This window comes from Neovison vison, chromosome 13, assembly GCF_020171115.1.
Source record: "Neovison vison isolate M4711 chromosome 13, ASM_NN_V1, whole genome shotgun sequence".
Classification (NCBI taxonomy): Eukaryota; Metazoa; Chordata; class Mammalia; order Carnivora; family Mustelidae; genus Neogale; species Neogale vison.
This window is the reverse complement of record NC_058103.1, coordinates 121,845,801-121,859,015: the sequence shown is the minus strand read 5'-3', so window position 1 is coordinate 121,859,015 and position 13,215 is coordinate 121,845,801.

The window sequence follows — 13,215 nt, the reverse complement described above, 5'->3', positions numbered from 1 at the left end:
CAGCTTCTTTCTTGGACAGACTGAACACTGCCACGAATCCCTCCTCAAGCACACTTGTCTCCCAATGTGTGAAGCTTTCTTGACACGAAAGACAGTACGGATGACAACTGGTCGTGAACATCCATTATGTGTTTGGGATGCCTACGCACCATAGGCTGCACTTCACTCACAGTACCCAAAGTGCCCATAGTCCGTCTCTGTTCTATCTTCATTCCTCCAAGGAGAAGACACTGTTATGAATGAGTATCCACCTGAAGTCGTTTCCCCAAACAGATATTTTCCTATGAATCACCTGTCAGGGCCCTGTGTGCAACACTTAATCATTTCAACACAGACAGGTCCCAGAGCTACGCACTTTCCACAGATTCGTCCCTGTGATGAGTACGTCCTAGAACGCCGTTCGTCGTGACATTAGAAGTGTTTTGAGCAGAGGTAGACACTGGGGAATCGACACGGAAACAGAGTGCGGATGACCACATGTCGTGCACATTCCTTATTGGTTTTGGATGCCTACACGTTATAGCCTGCACTTCATTCACAGTATCTGAAGTGCCCACAGTCCGTCCTTGTTCTACCTTCATTCCTTAAAGGAGAAGACACTGTTATGAGTGAGTATCCAACTGAACTAGCTTCCCTGAATAGACACTTTACTATGTACACAGGTAAGCGCCCTGTATGGAAAACATCATGACCTCACCACAGACAGGTACCACAGTTTCCAGCTTTACACAGACGCATCCCTGTCATGAGTACGTCCCATGGCACAGTTATCTCAGGACATTTGAAGTGTTTTGAGCAGAGGTAGACTCTGTGGACTATCAAGGGTGTTGCCCGTCTAGTATGTGTCTGAGAGGCGCAAGAGCATTACCCTGCCCTTCCCTCATAGTATGCAACCTGCCCTCTGTCCGTCCTTTTTCTATCTGCTTTCCTCCACTGGAAAGACACTGTCAGATATGAGGATCCGCCTGATGCAGTTTGCCTGAAACAGAAGGTCCTAGAGTCAAGGCGATGGACGTCTGATACTAGAGCCCTATAAGCGACTATTCCTGTTTCCCACAATGCAGTCCCAGCAGCTTCTTTCTTGGACAGACTGAACACTGCCACGAATCCCTCCTCAAGCACACTTGTCTCCCAATGTGTGAAGCTTTTTTGACAAGAAAGACAGTACGGATGACAACCGGTCGTGAACATCCATATGTGTTTGGGATGCCTACTCACCATAGGCTGCACTTCACTCACAGTACCCAAAGTGCCCATAGTCCGTCTCTGTTCTATCTTCATTCCTCCAAGGAGAAGACACTGCTATGAATGAGTATCCACCTGAAGTCGTTTTCCTAAACAGATATTTTCCTATGAATCACCTGTAAGGGCCCTGTGTGCAACACTTAATCATTTCAACACAGACAGTTCCCAGAGCTACCCACTTTCCAGAGATTCGTCCCTGTCATGAGTACGTCCTAGAACGCCGTTCCTCGTGACATTAGAAGTGTTTTGAGCAGAGGTGGACACTGGGGAATCGACACAGAAACAGAGTGTGGATGACCATATGTCGTGCACATTCCTTATTGGTTTTGGATGCCTACACGCTATAGCCTGCACTTCATTCACAGTATCTGAAGTGCCCATAGTCCGTCCTTGTTCTACCTTCATTCCTTAATGGAGAAGACACTGTTATGAGTGAGTATCCAACTGAACTAGTTTCCCTGAATAGCACTTTACTATGAACACAGGTAAGAGCCCTATATGGAACACATCATGATCTCACCACAGACACGTACCACAGTTTCCAGCTTTGCACAGACGCATCCCTGTAATGAGTACGTCCCATGGCACTGTTTTCTCAGAACATTTGAAGTGTTTTGAGCAGAGCTAGACTCTGCGGAATATCAAGGGTGCTGCACGTCGAGTATGTGTCTGTGAGGCCAAGTGCATTACCCTGCCCTTCACTCACAGTATGCAACCTGCCCTCTCTCCGTCCTTTTTCTATCTGCTTTCCTCCACTGGAAAGACACTGTCAGAAAGGAGAATGCGCCTCAAGGAGTTTGCCTCAAACAGAATGTCCTATGCTCGAGGGGATGGCCATCTGACACTAGAGCCCTATACGCGCCTATTCCTGTTTAGCACACAGGCAGTCCTAACAGCTTCTTTCATGAAACATTCAACAAGGCCTCGAAACCCACCTAAAACAGACTTCCCTCCAAAGGTTTGAAGTCTTTTCCACAGAAAAACAGAGTGAGGATAACCACAGGTATTGAACATCCACTATGTGTTTGGGATGCCTAAGCGCCTTAGGCTGCACTTCACTCAGTGTACCTGCGGTGCCCATAGTCCGTCCCTGTTCTACCTTATTTCGTAAAAGGAGAACACACTGGTTGGATTGAGTATCCACCCGGACTCGTTTCTCTGCATAGGTACCTTCCTCGGAACACAGGTAAGTGCCTTGTAGGGAACACATCATGATTTCAACAAAGACAGGTACCACTGTATTCAGTTTTGCACAGAGGCTTCCTTGTCATGAGTACGTGCCATATCACAGTTGTCTCGCAAAATTGAAGTGTTTGGAGCAGAGGTAGACTCTGTGAACTCTCAAGGGTTCAATACACTGCCAGTATGTGTCTTAGAGGCCTAAGTGCATTTCCCTGCCCTTCACACACAGTATGCAACCTGCCCTCTGTCCGGCCTTGTTCTATCATCTTTCCTCCACTGGAAAGAGACTGTCAGATATGAGGATCCGCCTGAAGCAGTTTGCCTGAAACAGAATGTCCTAGGGTCAAGGGGATGGACGTCTGATACTAGAGCCCTATTCGCGACTATTCCTGTTTGCCACAATGCAGTCCCAGCAGCTTCTTTCTTGGACAGACTGAACACTGCCACGAATCCCTCCTCAAGCACACTTGTCTCCCAATGTGTGAAGCTTTCTTGACACGAAAGACAGTACGGATGACAACTGGTCGTGAACATCCATTATGTGTTTGGGATGCCTACGCACCATAGGCTGCACTTCACTCACAGTACCCAAAGTGCCCATAGTCCGTCTCTGTTCTATCTTCATTCCTCCAAGGAGAAGACACTGTTATGAATGAGTATCCACCTGAAGTCGTTTCCCCAAACAGATATTTTCCTATGAATCACCTGTCAGGGCCCTGTGTGCAACACTTAATCATTTCAACACAGACAGGTCCCAGAGCTACGCACTTTCCACAGATTCGTCCCTGTGATGAGTACGTCCTAGAACGCCGTTCGTCGTGACATTAGAAGTGTTTTGAGCAGAGGTAGACACTGGGGAATCGACACGGAAACAGAGTGCGGATGACCACATGTCGTGCACATTCCTTATTGGTTTTGGATGCCTACACGTTATAGCCTGCACTTCATTCACAGTATCTGAAGTGCCCACAGTCCGTCCTTGTTCTACCTTCATTCCTTAAAGGAGAAGACACTGTTATGAGTGAGTATCCAACTGAATTAGCTTCCCTGAATAGACACTTTACTATGTACACAGGTAAGCGCCCTGTATGGAAAACATCATGACCTCACCACAGACAGGTACCACAGTTTCCAGCTTTACACAGACGCATCCCTGTCATGAGTACGTCCCATGGCACAGTTATCTCAGGACATTTGAAGTGTTTTGAGCAGAGGTAGACTCTGTGGACTATCAAGGGTGTTGCCCGTCTAGTATGTGTCTGAGAGGCGCAAGAGCATTACCCTGCCCTTCCCTCATAGTATGCAACCTGCCCTCTGTCCGTCCTTTTTCTATCTGCTTTCCTCCACTGGAAAGACACTGTCAGATATGAGGATCCGCCTGATGCAGTTTGCCTGAAACAGAAGGTCCTAGAGTCAAGGCGATGGACGTCTGATACTAGAGCCCTATAAGCGACTATTCCTGTTTCCCACAATGCAGTCCCAGCAGCTTCTTTCTTGGACAGACTGAACACTGCCACGAATCCCTCCTCAAGCACACTTGTCTCCCAATGTGTGAAGCTTTTTTGACAAGAAAGACAGTACGGATGACAACCGGTCGTGAACATCCATATGTGTTTGGGATGCCTACTCACCATAGGCTGCACTTCACTCACAGTACCCAAAGTGCCCATAGTCCGTCTCTGTTCTATCTTCATTCCTCCAAGGAGAAGACACTGTTATGAATGAGTATCCACCTGAAGTCGTTTTCCCAAACAGATATTTTCCTATGAATCACCTGTAAGGGCCCTGTGTGCAACACTTAATCATTTCAACACAGACAGTTCCCAGAGCTACCCACTTTCCAGAGATTCGTCCCTGTCATGAGTACGTCCTAGAACGCCGTTCCTCGTGACATTAGAAGTGTTTTGAGCAGAGGTGGACACTGGGGAATCGACACAGAAACAGAGTGTGGATGACCATATGTCGTGCACATTCCTTATTGGTTTTGGATGCCTACACGCTATAGCCTGCACTTCATTCACAGTATCTGAAGTGCCCATAGTCCGTCCTTGTTCTACCTTCATTCCTTAATGGAGAAGACACTGTTATGAGTGAGTATCCAACTGAACTAGTTTCCCTGAATAGCACTTTACTATGAACACAGGTAAGAGCCCTATATGGAACACATCATGATCTCACCACAGACACGTAGCACAGTTTCCAGCTTTGCACAGACGCATCCCTGTAATGAGTACGTCCCATGGCACTGTTTTCTCAGAACATTTGAAGTGTTTTGAGCAGAGCTAGACTCTGCGGAATATCAAGGGTGCTGCACGTCGAGTATGTGTCTGTGAGGCCAAGTGCATTACCCTGCCCTTCACTCACAGTATGCAACCTGCCCTCTCTCCGTCCTTTTTCTATCTGCTTTCCTCCACTGGAAAGACACTGTCAGAAAGGAGAATGCGCCTCAAGGAGTTTGCCTCAAACAGAATGTCCTATGCTCGAGGGGATGGCCATCTGACACTAGAGCCCTATACGCGCCTATTCCTGTTTAGCACACAGGCAGTCCTAACAGCTTCTTTCATGAAACATTCAACAAGGCCTCGAAACCCACCTAAAACAGACTTCCCTCCAAAGGTTTGAAGTCTTTTCCACAGAGAAACAGAGTGAGGATAACCACAGGTATTGAACATCCACTATGTGTTTGGGATGCCTAAGCGCCTTAGGCTGCACTTCACTCAGTGTACCTGCGGTGCCCATAGTCCGTCCCTGTTCTACCTTATTTCGTAAAAGGAGAACACACTGGTTGGATTGAGTATCCACCAGGACTCGTTTCTCTGCATAGGTACCTTCCTCGGAACACAGGTAAGTGCCTTGTAGGGAACACATCATGATTTCAACAAAGACAGGTACCACTGTATTCAGTTTTGCACAGAGGCTTCCTTGTCATGAGTACGTGCCATATCACAGTTGTCTCGCAAAATTGAAGTGTTTGGAGCAGAGGTAGACTCTGTGAACTCTCAAGGGTTCAATACACTGCCAGTATGTGTCTTAGAGGCCTAAGTGCATTTCCCTGCCCTTCACACACAGTATGCAACCTGCCCTCTGTCCGGCCTTGTTCTATCATCTTTCCTCCACTGGAAAGAGACTTTCAGATATGAGGATACGCCTGAAGCAGTTTGCCTGAAACAGAATGTCCTAGGGTCAAGGGGATGGACGTCTGATACTAGAGCCCTATTCGCGACTATTCCTGTTTGCCACAATGCAGTCCCAGCAGCTTCTTTCTTGGACAGACTGAACACTGCCACGAATCCCTCCTCAAGCACACTTGTCTCCCAATGTGTGAAGCTTTCTTGACACGAAAGACAGTACGGATGACAACTGGTCGTGAACATCCATTATGTGTTTGGGATGCCTACGCACCATAGGCTGCACTTCACTCACAGTACCCAAAGTGCCCATAGTCCGTCTCTGTTCTATCTTCATTCCTCCAAGGAGAAGACACTGTTATGAATGAGTATCCACCTGAAGTCGTTTCCCCAAACAGATATTTTCCTATGAATCACCTGTCAGGGCCCTGTGTGCAACACTTAATCATTTCAACACAGACAGGTCCCAGAGCTACGCACTTTCCACAGATTCGTCCCTGTGATGAGTACGTCCTAGAACGCCGTTCGTCGTGACATTAGAAGTGTTTTGAGCAGAGGTAGACACTGGGGAATCGACACGGAAACAGAGTGCGGATGACCACATGTCGTGCACATTCCTTATTGGTTTTGGATGCCTACACGTTATAGCCTGCACTTCATTCACAGTATCTGAAGTGCCCACAGTCCGTCCTTGTTCTACCTTCATTCCTTAAAGGAGAAGACACTGTTATGAGTGAGTATCCAACTGAACTAGCTTCCCTGAATAGACACTTTACTATGTACACAGGTAAGCGCCCTGTATGGAAAACATCATGACCTCACCACAGACAGGTACCACAGTTTCCAGCTTTACACAGACGCATCCCTGTCATGAGTACGTCCCATGGCACAGTTATCTCAGGACATTTGAAGTGTTTTGAGCAGAGGTAGACTCTGTGGACTATCAAGGGTGTTGCCCGTCTAGTATGTGTCTGAGAGGCGCAAGAGCATTACCCTGCCCTTCCCTCATAGTATGCAACCTGCCCTCTGTCCGTCCTTTTTCTATCTGCTTTCCTCCACTGGAAAGACACTGTCAGATATGAGGATCCGCCTGATGCAGTTTGCCTGAAACAGAAGGTCCTAGAGTCAAGGCGATGGACGTCTGATACTAGAGCCCTATAAGCGACTATTCCTGTTTCCCACAATGCAGTCCCAGCAGCTTCTTTCTTGGACAGACTGAACACTGCCACGAATCCCTCCTCAAGCACACTTGTCTCCCAATGTGTGAAGCTTTTTTGACAAGAAAGACAGTACGGATGACAACCGGTCGTGAACATCCATATGTGTTTGGGATGCCTACTCACCATAGGCTGCACTTCACTCACAGTACCCAAAGTGCCCATAGTCCGTCTCTGTTCTATCTTCATTCCTCCAAGGAGAAGACACTGTTATGAATGAGTATCCACCTGAAGTCGTTTTCCCAAACAGATATTTTCCTATGAATCACCTGTAAGGGCCCTGTGTGCAACACTTAATCATTTCAACACAGACAGTTCCCAGAGCTACCCACTTTCCAGAGATTCGTCCCTGTCATGAGTACGTCCTAGAACGCCGTTCCTCGTGACATTAGAAGTGTTTTGAGCAGAGGTGGACACTGGGGAATCGACACAGAAACAGAGTGTGGATGACCATATGTCGTGCACATTCCTTATTGGTTTTGGATGCCTACACGCTATAGCCTGCACTTCATTCACAGTATCTGAAGTGCCCATAGTCCGTCCTTGTTCTACCTTCATTCCTTAATGGAGAAGACACTGTTATGAGTGAGTATCCAACTGAACTAGTTTCCCTGAATAGCACTTTACTATGAACACAGGTAAGAGCCCTATATGGAACACATCATGATCTCACCACAGACACGTAGCACAGTTTCCAGCTTTGCACAGACGCATCCCTGTAATGAGTACGTCCCATGGCACTGTTTTCTCAGAACATTTGAAGTGTTTTGAGCAGAGCTAGACTCTGCGGAATATCAAGGGTGCTGCACGTCGAGTATGTGTCTGTGAGGCCAAGTGCATTACCCTGCCCTTCACTCACAGTATGCAACCTGCCCTCTCTCCGTCCTTTTTCTATCTGCTTTCCTCCACTGGAAAGACACTGTCAGAAAGGAGAATGCGCCTCAAGGAGTTTGCCTCAAACAGAATGTCCTATGCTCGAGGGGATGGCCATCTGACACTAGAGCCCTATACGCGCCTATTCCTGTTTAGCACACAGGCAGTCCTAACAGCTTCTTTCATGAAACATTCAACAAGGCCTCGAAACCCACCTAAAACAGACTTCCCTCCAAAGGTTTGAAGTCTTTTCCACAGAAAAACAGAGTGAGGATAACCACAGGTATTGAACATCCACTATGTGTTTGGGATGCCTAAGCGCCTTAGGCTGCACTTCACTCAGTGTACCTGCGGTGCCCATAGTCCGTCCCTGTTCTACCTTATTTCGTAAAAGGAGAACACACTGGTTGGATTGAGTATCCACCCGGACTCGTTTCTCTGCATAGGTACCTTCCTCGGAACACAGGTAAGTGCCTTGTAGGGAACACATCATGATTTCAACAAAGACAGGTACCACTGTATTCAGTTTTGCACAGAGGCTTCCTTGTCATGAGTACGTGCCATATCACAGTTGTCTCGCAAAATTGAAGTGTTTGGAGCAGAGGTAGACTCTGTGAACTCTCAAGGGTTCAATACACTGCCAGTATGTGTCTTAGAGGCCTAAGTGCATTTCCCTGCCCTTCACACACAGTATGCAACCTGCCCTCTGTCCGGCCTTGTTCTATCATCTTTCCTCCACTGGAAAGAGACTGTCAGATATGAGGATCCGCCTGAAGCAGTTTGCCTGAAACAGAATGTCCTAGGGTCAAGGGGATGGACGTCTGATACTAGAGCCCTATTCGCGACTATTCCTGTTTGCCACAATGCAGTCCCAGCAGCTTCTTTCTTGGACAGACTGAACACTGCCACGAATCCCTCCTCAAGCACACTTGTCTCCCAATGTGTGAAGCTTTCTTGACACGAAAGACAGTACGGATGACAACTGGTCGTGAACATCCATTATGTGTTTGGGATGCCTACGCACCATAGGCTGCACTTCACTCACAGTACCCAAAGTGCCCATAGTCCGTCTCTGTTCTATCTTCATTCCTCCAAGGAGAAGACACTGTTATGAATGAGTATCCACCTGAAGTCGTTTCCCCAAACAGATATTTTCCTATGAATCACCTGTCAGGGCCCTGTGTGCAACACTTAATCATTTCAACACAGACAGGTCCCAGAGCTACGCACTTTCCACAGATTCGTCCCTGTGATGAGTACGTCCTAGAACGCCGTTCGTCGTGACATTAGAAGTGTTTTGAGCAGAGGTAGACACTGGGGAATCGACACGGAAACAGAGTGCGGATGACCACATGTCGTGCACATTCCTTATTGGTTTTGGATGCCTACACGTTATAGCCTGCACTTCATTCACAGTATCTGAAGTGCCCACAGTCCGTCCTTGTTCTACCTTCATTCCTTAAAGGAGAAGACACTGTTATGAGTGAGTATCCAACTGAACTAGCTTCCCTGAATAGACACTTTACTATGTACACAGGTAAGCGCCCTGTATGGAAAACATCATGACCTCACCACAGACAGGTACCACAGTTTCCAGCTTTACACAGACGCATCCCTGTCATGAGTACGTCCCATGGCACAGTTATCTCAGGACATTTGAAGTGTTTTGAGCAGAGGTAGACTCTGTGGACTATCAAGGGTGTTGCCCGTCTAGTATGTGTCTGAGAGGCGCAAGAGCATTACCCTGCCCTTCCCTCATAGTATGCAACCTGCCCTCTGTCCGTCCTTTTTCTATCTGCTTTCCTCCACTGGAAAGACACTGTCAGATATGAGGATCCGCCTGATGCAGTTTGCCTGAAACAGAAGGTCCTAGAGTCAAGGCGATGGACGTCTGATACTAGAGCCCTATAAGCGACTATTCCTGTTTCCCACAATGCAGTCCCAGCAGCTTCTTTCTTGGACAGACTGAACACTGCCACGAATCCCTCCTCAAGCACACTTGTCTCCCAATGTGTGAAGCTTTTTTGACAAGAAAGACAGTACGGATGACAACCGGTCGTGAACATCCATATGTGTTTGGGATGCCTACTCACCATAGGCTGCACTTCACTCACAGTACCCAAAGTGCCCATAGTCCGTCTCTGTTCTATCTTCATTCCTCCAAGGAGAAGACACTGTTATGAATGAGTATCCACCTGAAGTCGTTTTCCCAAACAGATATTTTCCTATGAATCACCTGTAAGGGCCCTGTGTGCAACACTTAATCATTTCAACACAGACAGTTCCCAGAGCTACCCACTTTCCAGAGATTCGTCCCTGTCATGAGTACGTCCTAGAACGCCGTTCCTCGTGACATTAGAAGTGTTTTGAGCAGAGGTGGACACTGGGGAATCGACACAGAAACAGAGTGTGGATGACCATATGTCGTGCACATTCCTTATTGGTTTTGGATGCCTACACGCTATAGCCTGCACTTCATTCACAGTATCTGAAGTGCCCATAGTCCGTCCTTGTTCTACCTTCATTCCTTAATGGAGAAGACACTGTTATGAGTGAGTATCCAACTGAACTAGTTTCCCTGAATAGCACTTTACTATGAACACAGGTAAGAGCCCTATATGGAACACATCATGATCTCACCACAGACACGTAGCACAGTTTCCAGCTTTGCACAGACGCATCCCTGTAATGAGTACGTCCCATGGCACTGTTTTCTCAGAACATTTGAAGTGTTTTGAGCAGAGCTAGACTCTGCGGAATATCAAGGGTGCTGCACGTCGAGTATGTGTCTGTGAGGCCAAGTGCATTACCCTGCCCTTCACTCACAGTATGCAACCTGCCCTCTCTCCGTCCTTTTTCTATCTGCTTTCCTCCACTGGAAAGACACTGTCAGAAAGGAGAATGCGCCTCAAGGAGTTTGCCTCAAACAGAATGTCCTATGCTCGAGGGGATGGCCATCTGACACTAGAGCCCTATACGCGCCTATTCCTGTTTAGCACACAGGCAGTCCTAACAGCTTCTTTCATGAAACATTCAACAAGGCCTCGAAACCCACCTAAAACAGACTTCCCTCCAAAGGTTTGAAGTCTTTTCCACAGAAAAACAGAGTGAGGATAACCACAGGTATTGAACATCCACTATGTGTTTGGGATGCCTAAGCGCCTTAGGCTGCACTTCACTCAGTGTACCTGCGGTGCCCATAGTCCGTCCCTGTTCTACCTTATTTCGTAAAAGGAGAACACACTGGTTGGATTGAGTATCCACCAGGACTCGTTTCTCTGCATAGGTACCTTCCTCGGAACACAGGTAAGTGCCTTGTAGGGAACACATCATGATTTCAACAAAGACAGGTACCACTGTATTCAGTTTTGCACAGAGGCTTCCTTGTCATGAGTACGTGCCATATCACAGTTGTCTCGCAAAATTGAAGTGTTTGGAGCAGAGGTAGACTCTGTGAACTCTCAAGGGTTCAATACACTGCCAGTATGTGTCTTAGAGGCCTAAGTGCATTTCCCTGCCCTTCACACACAGTATGCAACCTGCCCTCTGTCCGGCCTTGTTCTATCATCTTTCCTCCACTGGAAAGAGACTTTCAGATATGAGGATCCGCCTGAAGCAGTTTGCCTGAAACAGAATGTCCTAGGGTCAAGGGGATGGACGTCTGATACTAGAGCCCTATTCGCGACTATTCCTGTTTGCCACAATGCAGTCCCAGCAGCTTCTTTCTTGGACAGACTGAACACTGCCACGAATCCCTCCTCAAGCACACTTGTCTCCCAATGTGTGAAGCTTTCTTGACACGAAAGACAGTACGGATGACAACTGGTCGTGAACATCCATTATGTGTTTGGGATGCCTACGCACCATAGGCTGCACTTCACTCACAGTACCCAAAGTGCCCATAGTCCGTCTCTGTTCTATCTTCATTCCTCCAAGGAGAAGACACTGTTATGAATGAGTATCCACCTGAAGTCGTTTCCCCAAACAGATATTTTCCTATGAATCACCTGTCAGGGCCCTGTGTGCAACACTTAATCATTTCAACACAGACAGGTCCCAGAGCTACGCACTTTCCACAGATTCGTCCCTGTGATGAGTACGTCCTAGAACGCCGTTCGTCGTGACATTAGAAGTGTTTTGAGCAGAGGTAGACACTGGGGAATCGACACGGAAACAGAGTGCGGATGACCACATGTCGTGCACATTCCTTATTGGTTTTGGATGCCTACACGTTATAGCCTGCACTTCATTCACAGTATCTGAAGTGCCCACAGTCCGTCCTTGTTCTACCTTCATTCCTTAAAGGAGAAGACACTGTTATGAGTGAGTATCCAACTGAACTAGCTTCCCTGAATAGACACTTTACTATGTACACAGGTAAGCGCCCTGTATGGAAAACATCATGACCTCACCACAGACAGGTACCACAGTTTCCAGCTTTACACAGACGCATCCCTGTCATGAGTACGTCCCATGGCACAGTTATCTCAGGACATTTGAAGTGTTTTGAGCAGAGGTAGACTCTGTGGACTATCAAGGGTGTTGCCCGTCTAGTATGTGTCTGAGAGGCGCAAGAGCATTACCCTGCCCTTCCCTCATAGTATGCAACCTGCCCTCTGTCCGTCCTTTTTCTATCTGCTTTCCTCCACTGGAAAGACACTGTCAGATATGAGGATCCGCCTGATGCAGTTTGCCTGAAACAGAAGGTCCTAGAGTCAAGGCGATGGACGTCTGATACTAGAGCCCTATAAGCGACTATTCCTGTTTCCCACAATGCAGTCCCAGCAGCTTCTTTCTTGGACAGACTGAACACTGCCACGAATCCCTCCTCAAGCACACTTGTCTCCCAATGTGTGAAGCTTTTTTGACAAGAAAGACAGTACGGATGACAACCGGTCGTGAACATCCATATGTGTTTGGGATGCCTACTCACCATAGGCTGCACTTCACTCACAGTACCCAAAGTGCCCATAGTCCGTCTCTGTTCTATCTTCATTCCTCCAAGGAGAAGACACTGTTATGAATGAGTATCCACCTGAAGTCGTTTTCCCAAACAGATATTTTCCTATGAATCACCTGTAAGGGCCCTGTGTGCAACACTTAATCATTTCAACACAGACAGTTCCCAGAGCTACCCACTTTCCAGAGATTCGTCCCTGTCATGAGTACGTCCTAGAACGCCGTTCCTCGTGACATTAGAAGTGTTTTGAGCAGAGGTGGACACTGGGGAATCGACACAGAAACAGAGTGTGGATGACCATATGTCGTGCACATTCCTTATTGGTTTTGGATGCCTACACGCTATAGCCTGCACTTCATTCACAGTATCTGAAGTGCCCATAGTCCGTCCTTGTTCTACCTTCATTCCTTAATGGAGAAGACACTGTTATGAGTGAGTATCCAACTGAACTAGTTTCCCTGAATAGCACTTTACTATGAACACAGGTAAGAGCCCTATATGGAACACATCATGATCTCACCACAGACACGTAGCACAGTTTCCAGCTTTGCACAGACGCATCCCTGTAATGAGTACGTCCCATGGCACTGTTTTCTCAGAACATTTGAAG